The sequence below is a fragment of the Ptychodera flava genome, chromosome 7, assembly GCF_041260155.1.
Source record: "Ptychodera flava strain L36383 chromosome 7, AS_Pfla_20210202, whole genome shotgun sequence".
Taxonomy (NCBI): domain Eukaryota; kingdom Metazoa; phylum Hemichordata; class Enteropneusta; family Ptychoderidae; genus Ptychodera; species Ptychodera flava.
The window spans coordinates 22,600,243-22,622,085 of NC_091934.1; the positions used below are offsets into that span (position 1 = coordinate 22,600,243).

At 38.6% G+C, this 21,843-nt stretch overlaps 1 protein-coding gene across 4 annotated transcripts in view; it reads left to right on the forward strand.

Moving 5' to 3' along the window:
* Positions 1-21,843, forward strand: part of LOC139137040 (serine/arginine repetitive matrix protein 1-like) — an 86,808-nt gene that overhangs the window by 18,674 nt on the left and 46,291 nt on the right. The window contains exon 1 of one of the 4 annotated variants that reach the window (XR_011553299.1): positions 13,156-13,306. The exons of 1 other annotated variant lie outside the window; for it this stretch is intronic. The gene's annotated coding sequence lies outside the window, so the exon portion shown is untranslated. Of the gene's footprint in view, positions 1-13,155; positions 13,307-13,363; positions 13,387-16,425; positions 16,575-21,843 lie in introns of those variants that run through there. 2 more of the 4 variants (XR_011553300.1, XR_011553298.1) reach the window with 2 other exon arrangements.

Here is a 21,843-nt window from a genome sequence, read left to right on the forward strand (position 1 = left end):
ATACAGTGCGTATGGAGATGTACACATACATACATACATCTGTTTGTTATCTGTTGTCTCTTTGGCTGCCTGATTTGTAGTCTTACAATATCCTGGTGGATGGGGCGATTCTGATTAACTAAGAGAGCACAAAACTTTTATGAAAAATTTTGAAAATTTTCTGAAGATGGAGTCAGGACTATCCATCATGTTCTGACTGGGTTGTCTTGTGATGAATGGCCGTTTTCTGCTCGAGGTGGTAGTTTTAAAAATGTTGCAAATTGAATGTGATACGTAATCTTTGATATTTTCTTTCTAAACATCACATTTATACTGCCTTTGGGCATTGAGTTGGATGACTTATCAAATCAACTAGTGGGTGTATTGTCTACTTTGAACAGTGAGTGCAGTGAATATTGGTTTCACCCTCAACTTAGTGGCAGTGTGGCCACTTTGGTTGGGAGAAAGAGGATGAATTTTACTCTCCAGACAGTGAATTTGTCAGTGAACTTCCCTTTGATATCTACATTGCTATTAATTGATGTCATTTTCACTTTCTGTTGCCTATGAGAGTGCTGGCTGTACTTCTGTGTACAATCTAGCTCTGTATGGACACATTTCTGGATCTATCTAAATTGTGATCGTAAACAGCTACACTTATTTAATTTCAGAGAGGGAATCATTATCAAAAGGTTTCTTTCCCACAACTTTGCAACTTTCCCTTCAATGAGAATTGAGACATTTTAAGTGATAGTGCTTTAGCTTCTTTAACTTTTGTATCGAATGAATGGATGTAGGTCACTGGATCACATGACTGAACTTAGGGGCCGTCGATAATACCGGTAAAAGCTGACATACAAGAAAGGTATTCCTTCGTTTTACTTGAAACCCCCTCCCTCCCCCCTCAAAACGAAAGTTCTTATGCGAAATCAATTTCGTATTATGATGCCGTTTCTGCCAAACCCACACGCACCTTTCCGATCCGCACACCCATGAAAAATACCGGAAGGGCAGTACTAATAAACCTCCACTTACGCGTTTCACTTTTTTAGACAGAACATTTTAATGTATTTAGGACGTAGGAAAATGTTTCACATAAAGGTTTCACGTTGAAAAAGCATACAAGTTTTTATTTCACATTCCATGTCTTTCGTTGTCTTTTCCGTCTCCGTATTTTGTTGGTCGTTCTGTTCTCGATGAACTCGAAGGTAGTATTGCGTTCTCGCTGCAAAGTCGCACTTCAAAAACAATAGAAAATCCTTATGCGATTTTGACGCACACAAAACGAAATGAGCTTTTACCCCTCCCCCCCCTAAACGAAAGAATTACGTTTGTCGTGCGTCAGCTTTTATTATCGACAGCCCCTTAGTTTCCATGACGCATACCGGTACTCCAGGTATTTCTTACATACACGTTCATGTATGTACTGGCAATTAGCTCGTCACTTTTGCTTTCAGTGTGTCAAGACTGGGTCACAATGTCGTAGACTTGTTATAAACTGTGTTCATGACATACTGTACAGGAACCTGTATCAAAGTGTGGTTGGTTTACCATGTGGTGGTTGTACAATGTCTGGTACGTCTGACATACCTACTGGTACATCATGTAACATGTAATACGTTTTTGATAGTTTAAGAATCCAATCAAATCAACTCTTCTACATTGCATTTGGAATACACTTGACTCTTAGCACACCTAATTTTTGGGCATCGACAAATCCAAATCTTGTGAAATTTGGTTTACATGTGTCCTGGTATGTGAGATCTGCATATTTTGGTCTAATGTAGCCAACAATGACATTGCCACAATATCAAACGTCCACACAGTAACAGTTACATGTACCTGCACACTAGTAATGTCTAAACAGCTGTAAAAGACACCAGGATTGAATTGTTGAACTGTTTCTGCGCATCTCTCACAGAGACATCACAGCTGGAACGACTGGAAAACTAGATGTACACAGAATCATGTGCAGTACTGTGTCGAACCATGCCATACAATGTGTTAATATAATGTGCATGAACTTCAATCTGTGTATTATTGCAATGGCATAAGTATCCTCTATACAGAGAGATCCTGAATAAAACATTTAAACATCAGTTCAGTGTGTAACATTCACCTTGAAAAGTCTGGCCGTAATAAAGAAAGTTTCAAATGAGATTGGTATCCACAATGGTACATGTACAGGTATCAGTATTCATGTGTTCAACTCAAGTATGTACATAATGTTTATCAGATGCAGTCTCAGGCAAGTGACATGTACATGCAGTTACATGTATGATAGCATTGTTGAATGTGTCTATAAATGCCTTACAGGTCACACTGCCAACCGTTCTTGTCTGGCTGCTGTACTTTAAACTGAAAACATTGCGGATCGTCCCAAGTTTTGTTTGAAGCCTTTGAACTGATAGCACTCGGCAGCTCAGCTGTACAAACTGGCAGCCTTGATCCTCTCTGTTAGCTGTAATGATACCGGAAATATACCATTACCATAATGGACAACAGCAAATGCTGCAGGCCTCTTAGGGCTAAATTGAAACCAAGAAAACCAACACTCGATAGTCATACTTTACTGTAAAGGACGTCCTATGTTTTCGGAATTGCTGGTCATTTTACAATGTGGGCCTATCAAGGGTATGATATCGTCCCGTTGTATGGTCAATTTTGACACAGATGGGGACATATTCTGCAATAGCAGTTCACAACCATTCAGTCTCAGTAGATAGCACATTGGTCTATAGAGGTAATGTTTAAAACCCTGCTTTCATTTTGCTGACATTGACAAGTCAATGATATATAGCCATCGGTATCGCTTTAGTTTCAAAGAAAGTGATTGATGATGTGAAAGTACTTGTTAATTCCTTTGTCTCTTGTGGAATTTCCCAATGAAATACATATGCTAGATTATACGTTGTAAGATGTTGAGATGACGGTTTCTCCCCGTGGGTGTGAATTTATAGTGATTCATGCTGTCAACAGATTCATATTAAACACCAGTACTAAAAATCTGACTTTGATCAATTATGCTGGATAAACTGCTGCACCACCACTACATTACTACTAGAAGTAGACTAACTCTCTGCTGTGACCGTGCTGTATGGCTAGCACTACGAGTATGGTGAGAGTATCCGGCTTTGTCTGTGTAGCCAAATCGGAACTCTCTGCCCATTTTCATAGGGTTAACTGCATGTCTAGCTTTATTTTTGAAACACAGTGGACAACAGTTTACTGGTGTGTTTAGTGTTCGGTGTAGAAACATATAACCTTTCTTTTTGTGCATACTGCATTGGAAAACCCAAGCAAACAATGTGTGTGGGACAGTACATACCCTGGACATGTTTCGGTTTTGCAGGAATTTCCCAAGGGAGCAAGAGGGGGTCGTCCCAGTGGTATGAAGAGAGTTTAAGTCGTAATTGTCTGAGAACAATGCAGATTTGATTGTGAATTAATTCAGCCTCCTTAATAATGTATTTGTTGCGCTTTTCACTGTATCTGAAGTAGTTGTGTGTGAAGGCAGACAGCGATAAGCTGACAGCGTTCCTGCCAGAACTTGTACAGAATCAAGGGACAAAAATGGGGCAGTATCCCAGCATTCAATATCATGCCATATAGCTAAAGTACTGTCGCATCAGTGGTAGAACATTGTGCATCGGGAACTTGCCTTTGCAAAGCCTTTGGGATCTGCAGATTTTTCGCAGCCAATAGTTACAAATAAAAATGTTATTCTTAAGCGACAATTGTGTATGTCTAGAAAGGGGACTCAAATAGACCACTGGTATACAAAGGCACAACAGAAATAACACTGAAATTCAACACACTTGATCTTGCTAGGCCTTTGCCCGGCTGTCTAAATAAGTAAACACACGGCCTGTGCCGGCTTTGGAATGAATGAATGATTCCAGTGGGCAAGGGTTGAATGGCGTGAAGTGGCCAGGGGTGTTCAATAGATGTCCAATCCGGGTGTCCAATAATCTATGGTGTGTGGGCCGCACTGTAAATACCAATGTCATGATGTCATCGGGACCTGTACACATTGGGACTTGTTAACGTAGTACGCATCACAGCTAACAGTGCACCATTGGGACCTCGGGAAGGCCGAGTGCAGTTGATTTACAAGTGTGCCGGTGCTTGCCCACACAGTGCATCTCTCTCCATGGCACATCGGTAGAACGTACTGCCATCAAGTTACCCATAGCTGCAGGAATTAATACAAGTTTATTGGTGAACTTTATAGATAACAAGATCCAGAAATATTGGCCTGTAAATCTTGTTTTGGACGTCCTCCTGTTGCCAAGTTTACTGTTTAAAGCGCAAGTTCACAGGCTCTATGTTGAATTTCCAGGGAATGTACCGGTAGGTTGGTATCATTTTAAGTTGTGTTCACCCACAAAAATCTGTCATGTACGCAGTGTTGAAATAGTGCACCTTTGAATGTTGTCATTGCAGTTGTACAGTAGATGAGCAATGCATAGACAGTATAAGCAATGTTCAGAATATGTAAAGATGTATAAGTGTATTTGTCTTCAGGAAAGTTCAGTGTACTGTGTACATGTACAAGTAGAGTATTGGAGGAAGATGGTTGCCCGTAAACCCTCATTAGCTATTGTAAAACTGCAGTCTGCAGTCACCTTTGAATCTTTATGTTTTCTTTGTGGTACGCTGACCCCCATACTTATCAAATGTACAATGCACTATGCCCTGTGTGTACAACTATAATGCAGTGGTCTCATTCTTCAATCATAATGATACAATATACCGGTACAGTATGCAGCAACTTCATGTTCTGGACATATGATACACATTGTAGCATTTCCAATCCTGTAACATCCATGCTTCTTTGTATAGATCTGTCAATGTATGCATTAGCAACTACAGTGTCTGAGTTAAAATCAATATTACAGTAATCCATGTGGAACGTACTAATGATATCCAGTACAGTACATGTAGTTCACAAATAACAGTCTTGATTTACATGTACAGTATCTATAATGTGGTGTGTGGGTGACAATACTGTATGTGGGTCTAGAATCACTGCAAAGGATCTTCCTTGTTGCGGTGCACATAAGCTGGTGTGTAGTGTATAAGGTTATAAATAGTATGGAAAAGAAAGACAGTTTTTATAATATCCCTATGTTTGTTTCAATTGACACTGAGATGTTCACAAAGAATTTCATGTACATATATGCGGATTGATATGAATTATAAATTACACACAAGTTTAGCATTCGATATGTATGTCAACCCCCTCCCCAGCACCCAGAAACATATCTACATGAATGGAATTTACGATTGTTGATATCTCTCTGACATTTGAGAAAGCTAGATATGGGCATTCTTTGATGACCTTTGACCCCAGTGCAGATTCGGCTATCATGCCAACATGTGGCAGCGGCTGCACACATTTTGAAGTTCATCAACCCACGATGTGAGAGCTACACAGGATAAAAGTGACAAAAGAAAAGCGGAAGAAAACTTTTGAGAACTAATTGACAGATAAAAATAGGACACTGTAAGACTCGTCTACAGTACACGACTCAGTTTATGATGTTACTAAGGTCGTGTGAGTCAAATCTCTGTAAAAGATAGTTCTGCAAAGTATTGTGTAACTTACAAAGATGAAAAGAGATCTTATTTCTCTATGATAACAATCCCTCTGCTGAAAATAATAATGAGATTGAATGCATTTCTATATCTTACCATAAAGTTTTGTCTTGTTCAGTACATGTATGTGCAATATCTTTTGTCCAGTGTACACATCGTATGCCTGCTCCCCAAACTATAGCTACCGCTTTCAAAGCCTTTGAATTTTTGCCAAAATAATGATTGTGATAGATACACAATTGTGATCAGGTTTACACCGTAATGTATATGTACAACTGTGAATTGAGCGTTAGTGAACTGTCAAAAGAAATAAGACCAGATTTATACTTGAAAATTATGGAAAACCTGCAGTGCTCTCAAAAATGCATGCATGGGGAACTTTCTTTTGCAGTCCTCACTCCCCTGTGTGAGAATAGATATCCTCTCAAGTTCATATTTCACAATCACGTCAAGTTTGTTAACACTAATGAAGCACAACATGTTCCATATCATTCATTTGAAGAAAATATTGAACATTTGCAGGCTCCTGAAAATATGGATACTGTAAACATGATTTTTACAGACTAGAGCTGCTATAACAGACCAAGCCAAGTGGGTGAAAATACATTGTTTTGGCTCAATAACACTTTTTACTGATTTTGCAGATTGGGTAGTGATATTGTCTGGCAGGAAAAGGAATAAGTATTGGAAGAAAAGTTAACGTGCACCATCTAAAACTGTCAGTGGTAAAAATAAATTGTAGTTTAATTCTTTTTCTTTTTGTTTCACCACAAATCACAGTTTAACTGTACTCTGAACTGTACATGTACTTGCCCTAGAACATTCCTGACGTTTAGGATTTAGTTTATTCTTGTCACACGGACACGGATCAAGATCAAACTTGAATTGTCAACAAACGAGAGACAAAAACAAAATAACAACAACAAAGGATCATAATGTCAGAGAGAAATTACATATCATTCACTCGACAGGAAAAGCTGAAACAAACAAAACAATACAAAACAAAAAAAGAAAACAGGAAATGCATTAATGAAGTGTAGGCGACCTTTTTGTGTTGAGTGATTCACTATATAACAAGAAGTATATTAATTGATGATACAAATAAACACATTGAGAGACAAGATTTTTTTGTGTTTTTGCAAGCAATGCACCAGTGCGTGTATGGTGTATATATGCAACATGATGCAACTCAAAATATTCAAATGCTTTGTTGATCAGAAAACAGTACAGCAAATGAATTGCTGTAATGGTATTGCCCGGATGTCAATCATTTTCCAGCTGCGATTTGACAAAAATGTTCTGTTAACAAAATTTTTTGCTCTTTAAACTTTAAAGTTCATTTTGGACCAGAATGCAAGTGTAGGTCCTGTTTTTAGGCATGTGTTTCATAAATGTCAGCTCTGGCGAAAGAAATGGCCAACATTTCATCCAGTATTCATGGTGGAAGTGTTGTAAAATAACTGGCAGGCAGCTTCCTGTTATGCCAGGTAGGCGACATGGTTTAGTGATCTTTAACAGTGGTCTGTTATAGATGGAATAATGACAATACAGTGAGAGGAACTTTATTGCACACAGCATTGGTTTAAGGTTTGATGGTAGGAAGTTTTCTTTGTGTCTGGGAACTGTTTGTTTAGCCCACAGAGGGAAAGAAAGGTGTCGCTGAAATCAAGTAAGGTGTGATGCGAGACAGTGTTGACAGTGTCAGACCGTCTGCCATGAACCTTGCATAGGAAGGAGAATTTATGAGCTCAACTTGTAGCATAAAAACATCCATGATCAAAATTTGTTAGTCTTTGTCATTTTTAGCCATTATCCTGCCAAGTTCATATGTCACCATCAGGTCAAGTTGGATCAACAATGAAGCATAACAAGTCCCATATCTTGACTTTTAACAAAATCTTGAGTGTATGAAGACTCCTGAAAATCTAGATACTGTAAAATATTATTATTTCTGACCTAACTTGCTGTAAAATACAAAGCCAAGAGAGTGACAATAGATTTTGCTCAATACTGTGTTATAATGACCCAACACATGGTGCAAATGATACTGCCCAGGATTTATGGTTAAAGCCGCTGTATTACAAGTACCGGTACATACTTTGTATATTTATCAACAAATAATAACATCTTTCATAGGACCCTTCTAATGTCAGCTGTTCCAGAGAGCTGTAACCTTGACTGACGGAGAATGTAGACAGTTTTGCTTGTCAAAGATGTGATTTGAGCCCCCCCCCCCCATTTTCACAGAATATTGGTCAAGCCATATGATAATGAGAATAAAATGGTTAACAGGGAAGAGGCCAGCATTTTTTTATGCACACCTGAAAAACAGTGGGCCCATCCTTCTCACGGCAGAAATCATCGCTTGGTTGTGGGAGTTCTAAGTGAATAAACACAAAAGTTAAACCCCTGAGGTAGTGCTGAGTTGCCCTACACCAGCATGGGTCCACTGTGGTTCAGTCTTGCCAATGTGTCTAGATGCACGACCAAAGAACACAACTTCCCTCGTCAATGCAGAACTCCTTCACACACACTGGCGCATTCACAAGTCCCACTTCAGCACCTAATAAGCATATACCCAAAATAGACTTTGGCTGTGACAGACAGACAGCCAGAGGCCATAGCCTTGTGCAAACACACCGCCATTTATTTGACATTTACAGAAAGAAAAACACCGGAGAATCATTTGAAGAGTTTATTGAGCTCATCTGTCATGATATTTACAAAGTTGTTGCCATGGTGACGAAGGTGATGAAAAATCTTGTGATGAGGGCATGATTAGTGTAACCTTATAAGTGCGTTCTGTATTTCTCAGAAATGGAAAGTTATCACCTCACTGTTGCATGATTCTGTCTGCGCCTTGGGATACGCAGACCAGTGCAACTACTGTGGAAATTCAAATGCAAACGATATGGTAGCTTGATGGACATACGTAGAGAAGTACTTGTTGAGATTGCTGGGTCCTTGGAAGTGTGCCAGCTACCTGGTGTCATCAGGGATTGGTTGAAATCCTTGAAAAAACACACTCGCCAACCGTGCAAATATCATTAGGGTCTTTAAACTCTTTCCTGTTCAATGAATCCATTGATGTTTTGACTTTTAAAGTGTTCACGTTAAACGTTTTGGTGAGCAGTTTCACTGTGTGTGGATTTACCTTAGATCATGGCTACTGGTACTTTCTGTTGAGTAAAGACCATCAAAATTTTTAAGAGCTTTTCTGACTTTAAGATTCACCCTGTCACCACCAGCCTGTGGTATGATCCAATTGTATTCCATAGGGTGGGTAGGATCCATATGTATGGAAAAGGGGTGATAGAGCTTAAAAAAGAAACTTATTTTTGTTAATTGTATTGAGTGGATCCAAAGTGTTGGACCTACACTCCTATCCTATCAGGCCTATCAATAGGCATCACTTCCCCATCTGCCAAGTCAATAAAAAACAGTATTGAGTGAAATTCTATTAAAATGTATTTTTGCCTACTTGACATAGTATATGTAATAGAGGGTGAAGTCAGAAAAATCGTTTTAAAAGCAATTGTTGTCAGAAGCTTTCAAATTTTCAAGACTTTGTTAAAATGTATCATATGGAACCTATTATACCTCACTGGTGTAAACCAACTTGACCTGATGGTGACATATGAACTTGGCACGATAAGAAATAAAATGATTGTTAGGGCAAATCCTGAAGTCAGAAGCTATAAACCAGTCTGCTGAAGAAAATTCTAAATTATTTTATGGAAAGCACTCCCATTAGACTGTACATTGTACACCATGATTGATTAAATAACATGCTGGGATCAGAGAGAGAGAGGTTTTTCAAGTAATAATATTGACAGTTTCTTTGCTTCATGGAGAGAAAGAAAACCAAAGGGTATGCGTTAGTCAGCATGATGTTGCAATGTGGAGTTGTGTCATTTTCACAAATTGGCTTCATTATGGTTTCGGTTGCACAAAATATTTTGATTTGGACTGAGTGAACCCTCTTTCAGAGCCATCTACTCTTACAAGAAAGACTTTCTGATTGAGCACTGGAGCACTTGTCAAGAATAAACACACAGACAGGGGTCTCTCATACACAGCAGTGTCAAAGCATGGAGAGTTCAATTTTTACTGTCCAATGCAAATTCACAAATGTTTATTTTCCAGCAAAACAGTAAATATGGCTTAAATTGAAAGAGTCTGTATTATTATTGAAAAGAAATGAAAGCAATATGATGAAATATAAAAAAGTGCAGTTAAAATGTATAAACTAAAGTTCACATCATGATAATGGACACTTGCTTGAAATGTGGGCATATTTTGTCAGTGTTGCATGCGTGGCTGTTGTTGCAGCTTGCACTCTGAGCTGTGGATATGTCTTTAACTATTCACTGTGTGGCAGTCGGGTACCAAAATGTATTTTTGTCAGTCTTGCATTCTTCTAATTTCCGCAAGTAAAATCTAAAAGTGCAGGCAAATGTTTGTTTTTGCATATTAATGAGAGGAAAATGGTGGACAGCACTCACGTATTCATTGATGCTGCATGTCAGAATTACGGCTGCATGTAAGCTTTCTCATTTTGTGATATTTTCATATTGGTAATTTGATCTTCCGACCAAAAAAGAAAAAAAAGTGTCGCTGCACTATCTTTGTAAAAGAATTAGGGAAGGAAAATAAACCTAAATATTTTCAGGCCTATAACTGTGACTGCACACTCACAGAGTTTATGCTTGGGATGTTGAATTGAGTAAACGATTCATAGGTCAGTGCTCCGGTAACAAAACACTGTACTGATTCTTTCACAAGACAATTTATTGTGTGTTTTAATAGCATAAATGAAGCCCAAAGCCGACTGTCATACAGTATTAAATTTTTCAATGTCTCCGTCTATGGCTTTTGTCATCTCCTCTGCAATGGTGTGAACAAGGATTGTGTCCTGTTTTGGCTGTAAACATTGGAATTTTTTGTAAAGATCCTCAAAATCAATACATCAAGAATATGTGCTCCTTTGTTGGTTCACGAACTATAGGGAGCTTTAGAATTTAAGGCAGCCATTGTGGTGTTATTTTTATGGAAGTGGCAAGTTGCCACCTTTTTGATTCAATTAATAGTGGTTTGCTATTGATCCAGGAGTTCACATGATGAATTGTTGGCCATTGACATACTATCCTCTGTCTGTCGTATAGACGTTTTGGCATGCAATCAGCAAATGTGAAAACACAGTCCCTCTGCACACATTGGGTGGACATAGTGCCTTAACCCTTTGAGCGCCAAAGTCAATTTTTGTCACCTTTAAAAAATATACCCCAGTCAGATTTTTTTCAGATTTTTGCCAAAATTTTGATTAAAAACTGTAGCCAATGAAATGTTATTTCTGCTTGGTTAAAAATTATCAAAAAAATTACAGGCAATTCTTAAAAATTGGTAAAATGTTGCTTTAAAATTTTGGTGGGAAAAATTACGGCACTCAAAGGGATAATTTGTAGCAATGTAGGCAGTCACTATTGGTAGGGTTAGATCACAGACAGTAGAGGGGGAAGACCCTCTACTTTCTATGGTTAGACACAAAGCACACACAGAGCTTTGTCGTGTCGAGGTCCCCAAGAAAATCCTTTTAGTTTACATCCAGAGACTTATGGCCACTGATCAAAGTTCTTTTCTTTCATTCAAAGTGAGACCATTGCACATACTGTAAGTGAATACATTTGTATGCCATTTTTTGAAGTCATAGTAAGGTGAGAGTGTGTAAATGTTGATGCCGGCGATTGACAAGTGACCATGGATTTTTTTTTGTAAGTGTGACAGAAACAAAATACATAATACACATTTTAATGTGACAAAAACATACCAAACGGGATTATAATTTGATCTGGTTATGTACGTCAAGTGACTGAGATCAATTTGGTTACTGTATACATCTCTAAACCATTGATTCCACTTCATAGCATCCGAAGTGTTTCAAGAATCTTATCCGGGTGTTTCTAAGCGGCAGACATTTCCCAGGAAAATCCTGTTGACCTTTCACCTCTGTGTTTAATCTGATGACAGGCTTTTAACTTGAAGACCCTCGGGATGACCCGGCGTGACCTGTAGTATCAACATGGGCCACCATGCAAAGGGAAATTAAAAGTAAAGTGCAGACGGCCACATGTGTGTGCACATATTGATCACACAGCCAGACTTTTACAATTGTTCAAACATCTTGTCCTCATCAATCATGGTTTACAACAGATTAGAATCTTGTCCGTGATTTGTTTCCCTGAAAGAGGAGAGGAGGAGGGATGGAGGGAGGGAGGAGGAGATTTAAAGTGATTTTAAGAGTTTCTCTAGGGATGAAACACTTCCAACTGAATTTACACAAAGAGAGACCCTATCATTCATCATTCAATGTGTTCCAAGCCAGCTGTGACGAACATGAACTTGGAAAGATGTAAACATGCATGTAAACATATCTTTGTGTGCAAACAGATATACACATAGCACATGCACCAGTTTTGTATATGTACTGTCGATTTCGTAGTGTAGTGTACATGTATTCATGTGCACCGATACATACATTGTATGATGGGTGTGAGAACTTCACGTGTATATACCGGTACTATCATGTCAACATTCGCTAGCCATTGGTTCAAATGATAAATATACAGTGCACACACTTCCAAAACTCAAGTGGCTTTTAACAAGATGGAGATAACATTGGCAATCTGTTTTCTTGCTGTTGTAGTAGAGTGTAAGCCTTGGCATTCAGTTAGTAAGGATACTCAAGTCTTAAAGGGGCAGTCTTCAATCCCTGGTTCTTGCATCAGTTGTTGTTGACATTGACTGTTTGTATGTGATTTTAGTCGTTTGTTCTCCTTTGAAAGTTGTGCACAGTTACTCAATTTGCCTAGAGATACAGGTAAAGCTGATAAAAACCTGCCCATTTAACCCTTTGAGCGCCAAAGTCAATTTTGGTCACCTTCACAAAATATACCCCAGTCAATCTTTTTTTTCTGATTTTTGCTAGAATTTCATTAAAACATTGTAGCCAATGAAATACGGTGTCCATTTGGTCCAAAATTACCAAATAAATTACAGAAAAATTTATGAAAATTTGGAAAATGTTGCACTATAATTTTGGTGGGAAAAATTACAGCACTCAAAGGGTTAATTAGCAAAGAACTACCTGCCAGTGAGGGAGGTTTATTGGGCTTTCACTTGGCATGGAAGAGCACCCATGCACATGTAGATGTTAATTACAGCAAAGACATGGGGAGGTCAGGGTGTTCAACCTTGTCCTTCACTTTCAGAATTAATCAACACTCTTTCAGTCAGGTTGTCAAAGTTTGCTGCAGCTGCCCCTTACATCAGTGATAAATGAATTCCACTTTGCCAAACAAGACGGAAAATGGGATGGATTTCAAAAAGAATGGAATCAAGGTCGCCCTGGTGCTGTGTACATGGAGATTTCTAGGATACAAGATGCTGACCTTCACTAGGTCATGGTGTCCTGCATGTGAAACTTTCATGGGACTCACAAAATGTGTGAAGTGGTCTTTAGAAAAATGTTTGACTCGTGCGTTGTGCCATCGGCTGTGTCAATAGATCATGGTCACAGACCTTGCTCCCTTTGTCAGTGAAATGTCGGCAACCAGTTTTCTTCATGTCTTAATGTACAAGCCAGATGGTATAAAATATGACACATGATCAGCCTGACGTCTTCAGAAGACTTTGACCAAGTGATGATCATTTGAACATTTGATACAAGGTAGTGTCGCGATCTTCTTGACTGTTGCTGTTCTTTGTCACAAGTGTTTTGTCTTGGGGTTTTGGACGTACAGTTCTACGGTAGGTATTGTGTATACCTCACAGTGAAAGATTAACACTTTTGTTCACATTTCAGGTAAACTGTCGACATGTTCTCTTTCAAAGATCAAGGTTCCTCATTTCGCAAAGTTTTTGCCAGGGAAGCAAATCACTGAAAATTTACACCAATTTTTCAGATTCAAAATGCCAGCCAGTTTGTTTATTACCTTTGTGAAGAATATGACTAAATTTGGAAATTTTTGTGTGGTTTCAAAATGAGTTCTTATGAACTCTCAACAAGAGAACAATAAGACTTTTGCAGTTCAAAGATCTGGTCCTCAAGCAAGTAAAACAATAAATTTACAATTTAGGTTGCCATGTGCATAATCAGGCAAATTCGACCCAGTAAGTACTAATATACAGCACTGTGAGTAAAACCATGTGAACAGGGCTCTCTCTGTGCTAACAAGGCAAACCAGACACAAGAGGTCAGTGCGAGGACATCACAAAGTTTCAAACCTACAGCAGTTGCAGCAACCCAGACGGTTAATCACAGTAGCTGGTGTAAGCTTTCCCTCAAGCTGCAGACATGCAGAGCAGTGGACAAACAGTAAGCGCTCTAGCCTTCTTCAAAAGCGGGATTAAGCAGGCTGAGGTCATTTGGTAATTTGAAACCAGGCGACCTCACGTTGGACAAACACATATAGCTTAATTGGCCGGCAATTAACGGAAGTGTTCCAGATTTTGTGAACAATATGGTCATGAGTAACAAAAGCGTTCACTGAGGTCGATAGATACAGATTTGCACATTGCCACCAGAGTCATGATTGCAGTTTTGTTTAGGGAACTTACAGTCTATCCAGTGGATGAGCAATACTCATTTCCTGTTTAATATTTTTGAAACATGCAAGTATTGGTTTATTGTAATATTCACGATGTTTGATAAGATTCTTTCAACCTAATAGTTATACAGTCAGCTGTATGGAAAACAAAACGATTAAACCTAGCACATTTCCAAATGTATCTGAATAATGCCTCTTTACATGCAATTTGGCATACAAGAGTTTCTATTCTAATGTTTGGTTGAAAGGCAGATCAGTACAGAAGGCTTGTAGCATGTCTGTGGTGTCATCTGCTTGTCAGTGATTTGTTTTATGTTTACATCTTCCATCGATACATCCATACCCTGGACAAGAAAGTTTGAAAGTTTCAAAAATTTATTGGTAGAAAAATTTGAAGCTCTGTATGGTGACATGGATATAATTGTTAATTCCAGAGAAATTGCCTGCTTTAGTGGAAATAATGTATTGAAATTCACCTGAAAATTAAATCTACTTATTGGTCTTACAAAAAGAAGTGATTTGTTGAAATACTGGTTGAAGATGGAGACCCAGAATTTACATGAATGAACTCGGGTCAAAGTTCATCTTGCAGTGAGCTGTGGAGGGAACACCCTTCAAACAATTAAGTGGAACCATGGGAAATAAAAGTATTTTATTGCAATTTGATCTTAAGGAGTCTAAATGTTATCTGGCTTTTCCTGGTACTGAAGGATGACATAAAATTTATGTCCTGACGTAAACTCAGCTTTCCAATCCCTGATGTTGTCCATCTGGGAAGGTACTTTTCCCGGCCTATTGCTGTTGGATGCATATGCATTGCCTTTGGCATACACACAAACTGAGTTATTACATGTACTTTCAGCAAATTTGTTCTTGTTATGTACTCCGACGTCTGCTTTCTTCTTTTTTTTTAGTAATATGATTTGCGTCAGTCATTCTCCTGGGGAAACAGCCAGATATTTTCAGATAAAGTCACAATATTGAATGCAAATATATGTATTCAGGGATACCATATTACTTTGGAAAGTGTTGAACATTACAGATGAAAGGTTTTCAGTTTTGTTGCTTTCATGTGTCGAAATATGTTGCTGAGAATATGTGACTTTATTGAGAATTGGGAATTTTGTTCTTCAGATGAACAACTGTTCTCTCTTTTTCAACTATTTATTTGTAAGGAATTCAACTACTGTACTGTTAGAGCTTACATTTAGACTGGGAACCACATTTTCTGGGTTAGGATTTCTGCACTGAGAAACAAAAAATAGAAAATCTGACAAGCTATAGAGACTGCCTACTGTATTTGCTGTTTTGTTAGTTTTGATGTTCTAAGGAAACTTATTTACAGAAATGAAGGTGATTCAAATTACACTGCTGTATATTTCCTGTAACTTTAAATTGAGATGTTGAATTGTTAAAACCACAGTCACAAATTGCAGCCAGCAAATTTCCTGTTGAGAGGCCCAGGGCCAGGGAGTCAGTGTTTGTACTCTGAGGACAAGTTTATTGTTGTTAGGATTATAAGTCCAGATGATTTACAATTTCTTAAGTGAGTTTGCAAATCATGCGTGTTAGATGCTGTAAAACTATTCACATATAGGTCGTCATAGCTTTTACCAGTCCCATGATTTTACATTTGCTGTGTGGTGCAGTTTCAACTCATGTATTTGTGATTTGACGGTAATAGTGTCATTATCACCGAGAAATTAAGTGAAATATTTACAGAAATCAGCGAAAAATATTTAGATAGTGGATATTTTGTTCGTTAAAAATTTCGCTTAAAACCAAGACTTCAAAAGAATGTGGTTTACAATGCAGAAATTCCGGAATACTTTGACTTTATCTAATAAATCTATCTAATGAAATGTTGTCTCGGGAATGTTTGAATTGGAGGACTTTCCCAACCATCCAGAAATTTTTGCCTGTGGTAGAAATATGTGAAAGCACTCCCTGAGTATATTTCAAGGCTGTCATGTGATTGGTTGCCAAAATAGAAACCAATTAGCTAATAAATATTAATGACTATCAAGTGTAGATATATGTGAATCAATTTGTGGCAAGCGCAGCATTTTAAAATTATTGGATTTACTTGGCGTAAGTAGGTCAACCCTTTTAAGCGGATAATTTGTTTCTGCCATTTTGGGTTGATAGTGAGAATAAAGCTTTGAATCCTAAAAGCTGTTTATGTAATAAATGGGACGTGTTTACACCCTGATTGTGTAGAGACCAACTCAATTGTGTGCAGTATGTGGGGAATGCAATCGTTACATAATGGAGGGGGACTCCATAAAGAAAATGGTGACCAACCCATGGAGTTTCCCCAGTCAGCTGCTAATCTCCCAGTGTAATTGGATTTAATGGTTTTCACTGCTACTGTGCAACTACCGATAGGTAAAATATCTTGAGAACTTTTTTCTCCTTCGGTGTGGTTGAACTGTCTGAATCGTGCATGAGCAACTTTTGGAATACCAGGCACTTTCAGTAAAGTTAGACTTGTATCAGGGTGGTGAAGTTGCGCAAGCTATGACCTTTGTGACTTTGGTATCTGTAAAGCATGAGGTCCCTTACAGTGCAGTGAGAACATATGCATGATTTTTATCATTTTTGATTTTATCTGTGCAAATGTGACAACTTTGTTGTTCTTCTTTTGTCGTCATGGTGGAGCTCAGAAACTGACCGCCTCCGTTGCCAAAGGGCAGTTGGCTTTTAATACATTTTAAAACTTCTGTGCTAACTTTGCAAAAGTTCAAACTTCCTTAAGGACTTTCGGAAATGTTTTGAACCCGTGTTTTAAGCACATTGTTCAAATAGCAGGTGGACGTTATTGTGAGGAAAGCTAACACGTGCATAGCTGTTAGAGTCGCACATACGCACCCTGTGACTATAATGTGTACTTGCCACGCCATGTTGATGGTATTGTCCTTGAGTTTTGTGAAGCACAGCCGGCTGTAGTCTGCTCCTAGCCGGCATATGTTGCTTGAATGCGGCGCTCAGTGTTGCATGATTAATAGATTCTGTCAGGATCTTTCACCTCTGGGTGTGAAATTGCCCAAGTACCATCCTTTGGTTCTGCACTATTTAGTCAAAGATTAGACAAGTTTATTCACATTACATGTAGTATTAAAGGGTTGTTGTCACTCTAATGTTGACCAGGAGCAAGCTTTTGTCAAGAAATGTCTTTTCTGGTTTTTTTTTAGTACTTACACTTGTAATTAAGAAATCTTACATCAAAATTTAAGGAAGATATGGATAGAAAGCTTGTAGTGAACTTGAAGGCAATATTTTGCAGTGTATTTCTTGAAAGTGCTCGCAAGAATAACAACTGACAATGTTTTCTACTGTGATTCATGTTTACCATATATTTGTTGTCTGTTTTGATCCACTGCCTAAATGGTGATGAAATACCCAGTATTTGGCTTATTGTAGTCAGCATTGTCATCTTTGACAATACGATTTACATCAAAACATATATTCAATTGTCAACAATAACAATGCACACCACAGATGTACATGTACAGGGTGTGTTGGAAAGTGCACTACTGGATGTTTCATCATGCTGTAAGCCTAGAGGGTGAACAGAAAAAAGTGTTAGTAGTTTATCATGCCTGACAACAATGCAGGGAGCATATGATGGTGACAGTTATGGCTTGTAAAATTTTCAGTTTCCTGAAGATTGATCCAGGGAAAACGGATGCCCAGATACATGCATATGTGGTACAATCTTACATGGCATCAGATTTGTGAAATGCTGCTCTATGCTATACTCAATTGCCAAATCTGTGGAGAGTTACAAAATTGTTCCTTTTTTCACACTATTGCCAAGCCTGTTGTAATACTGATCTGTAATTATATACTGTACCACTGACATAATTAGTAGTTTCTGTGTCATTTAGTTTTTGAATTATCTTATACTGTATGTCTATTTTAATTTTTTTCCACCATTTCTTATAAAGTGCAGTTATTGTTCTCTGCTGATTTGGGATGTCATTTCATAAATTTGCTCTCATTTGCATCTCATTTGAATATCAAGTGCATATAACTGTGTTAAAGCTATATGTATTCTTTGAGTGGTCAGTATTGCCTTATTCTTCAGCAGAATTCAATTTATCTTGTGTTTTTGGCTCGGCAGAATTGTAACCCTTTGACCACAATGGTTTTGCCCAGTGTTGATGTTTTTCAATAGTAAAGTTGGATTTCTGAACAGTGAAATGGGCGTGACAAGGTTAAAAGTTACATGGATATTTACGCCTAAAGTTTGAAGTAAGATTGTTAAGAATCATTGTAATTGTCAACTAGACTGCAGAATATTGCAATGGATTGAATGCACCCCTATGTGATTGGTTTGTACGTATTCAATCTTTCATATGCATCAGTGTACTAACCAGACAGACTGTGAAACAGGAATACAGTAGCTTTGACACTTTACTCCTGAAAAAAATTTGCCGCAAATACAGACCGAACAGTATGACAAAAGCCTTTCACTTGGGTTTATCCAAAAATACCTTGTCTTTGGTCAGCCCTAGACACCATGAATATATCAGACCCATTGTGGTCAGTCTGCTGTGTCCTTGTGTGCATGACACGTGACATGGTGTTGGTTGGGTGCACACCCATTGCGGCGTTGGTCGGACGGGCAAGAAACAAACAATGTCTTCCCTGCATGAGTTGCTTTAGACTCAATATACAGGTTATAAATAGGCTGCCAGACTGTTTGGAGAAGGGTGGGAGAAATTTTCAGAACATTTTTGAAGGGAAGAACTTTTGAGCGTGAACGTTTTTTGCTTGAGTGGTCTGTCACTATTTGTATCACTGTACGCTTGCCCAGGGCAGTTTATACGAATCTTTTGATGAAGTTTCCACTGCCAGTCTGGAGATGCAAACTGTGTTTGAGTGTGTCAAATTACCTCTGAACAAACAAGTTTCGTTCCACAGCAGCTGTGCTTGCTGTTTGACATGTCTGTCCCCACCGTGGCAGTCTCGGCTCAAGTGAACAAAATTTAATGAAGCCCTGTGCCTAGAGGATCTCGCTGCTTGTTGTCTTTCCATTGGGATGCACAGATGTACGACAGGATACATAAATAGTTGGCAATAAAAAATTGTGGCCTTGCAATCCTCTCAATATCAGCAATAAATCTCAGTGTTAACATGTGTCAGAGCATTGTGACGGCAAAATTATATGGGTCCAAGGTCCGTGTCTTTGTGCTTTTGTAGGCTTGGTGTTCAGCATTCATGTACAATGGCTTCCTCTACAGAAGCTCTGATAGGAGTGTGAAGAAGCTTGGACAAAACATTAATAACAAAGCATTAATTGCAAGCAGCCTAGGGAGTTTATAGGGTTTGGGATAGACTACAAGTACATGTACATGTACATAGGCACCCCTAGGAAAACACCTTTTAATCCATATCCATAGTTTTGTGTTCCACAATCTTTACTGATACCACAAAAACCACTTGCCACCTAAGACAACATGACCACATATTCAACACCTGGCCCCCTCAGGTGTGGTGACATTTAATCCACCCATACTTTTTGACAAATCTTTTATCCCCTCGTCTAATGTCATTTTATCACAAAGCAAAGCTTTTGTGAAGTTGCGATCTCTGTACCCCTTGCAAGGTTCATAACATACCCTAGTTCATTCATATAGGGTCATACCAATTGACCTAAGGTTAAATGTCTGTTCGTTGTAACACATCTTTCAACACAGACCAACCAAGACAAGATAAAACCCATACTAGAGATGGGTTTTTATCTATGAATCCTCAGACTTCTGTGTATCTCATTGTCAATTTAAACATGTTGTGATATTATGCCACAATTTATACCCCTGTCCCTGTTGCCTAGCAACACCGACTTACATCATTAGTCACTTGTATCATTTTTTGCTGGAAAATTTGTCTGTTGTGAGAGATATGAAACAAAAAGAAAATTTGAAGACGTGATACCGGAGGGGAAGTGTATGCTAATCTGTGAACAAACAGTGTTATTCTTGGCTGTCAAGCTCAAAGTTCACTCACTGTGAAGTGGGCTACAATTTATTGAGTGTTTAATTCAAGTGTTTTGTACATGTACAGAAAAACCAAACACAAGGAGTTATAAGTCATTCTTATCTCAGGTAACATTTTTGTAGCTTTCATTTCTCAGATAAAAGTAGTGTATTTTTTCACTAATAGGCATCTTATCTGCTTGTCTTATCAAAAAAAGAACTTTAAATATTAATTTTTTTATGGTAGAAGGCTTCTCAGGTTTGAAAGGCACTTGTTTGTGAGTGACTTGTGTTGACTTGTCAATTTAATATGTGGAATAGCTACGTACATCATACTTTGTATGTCAGAGCAATATACAGTGCCTCCTGGCCACCCATGGTACACCAGCATAAAATTCCACCAGGTATTCTGGCTTTCTGAAGGAAACATCTATCGATCACTGGTTTTGAACTCAAGTGTTTGCATTTGTACTGGTTTGATTATTTTACCCTCACATTTGGTAATGTGAAAGGATGTGTTTATTGTGGTTGCCTGTCTTTACAATGTACAGATGAGTACTGCTTATTAAATGTATCTCAAACTTTGTTCAGAATTCATTCGTAAAAAAAGAGTTCATCACATCACATGAACTGACAACAGAACAAGATGTGCCTAGCCAGAATTCAGTAGTGTACATGTACATAGCGAGTATGTCATCTTCATTTAATCAAATTAAACATGACGATACATGCTACAAAAATGACTGGGCATTCAAACTTTAAACAGGGGTACTGTCCATGTTCATAAACACTGGTAGTTTAGAAGCAATTGAATTTAGATGAAAAAAATTCCAATGTAATTAAGTGCCAATTGATATTGCGATACTGTCATGAATATTAATGAGAAGGTAGATAGATGGTACGTTCAGATTGACGACTTTGCGTCGGCCCAGGTCCCGACCAGGGCCGGGGCCGACGTAAAAAACCAATGTGGACACGCTGAGTCGGCCCTGGGCCGACTCAGTTTGGTCCCGGTTAGAAGGGGGGGTTCAGGGCCGACTCAGGGCCGACGCAAAATTTGGTCCGACGCAAATCGCCAGTGTGGACACGTTACGTCGGCCCTGGTCCCAGTTGACCAGGCCTCCGCTATGGATCGAAGTTGAACTAGTCACCCTATTCGCACAAAACAAACGACGTTTGAAACTAAAGTTTACACTTTCGAAAGTTTTCAATCCAGTCTTTACATTTTAATATCATCCCATGTACGCTGAACTTCCCACCACCTTTGTTCCGCAAACGAGACCATGTCATTCGATTCCACAGTGCACGTAATAGACCAGAGAGGCATGTCAAAAATGCCGTGCACTGGTTATTTCTCCACCGCGGTCTTATATATACCATATGCTCATCCAATAATGGTGAAGATCTCTCCGATGATTAAAAGGGTGAGTGGTAGTCATATTTGCCCTTCTTGTGCGTAAAAACACAGGAAAATCATGAACAGTAGAAACAGCGTGCCATATTCAAATGCGCCATTTTGAACTTTGACAGGTCAGAGGTCACAAGGAAGGTAAAGTTACGTCGGCCCTAATTCTGGTACCGGTACTACAGTGTGGACACGACCAAATTTAATCCCAAAAGGACAGTTATTTTGCGTCGGCCCAAATTTCAGTTAGGTTGCCAATGTGAACAAG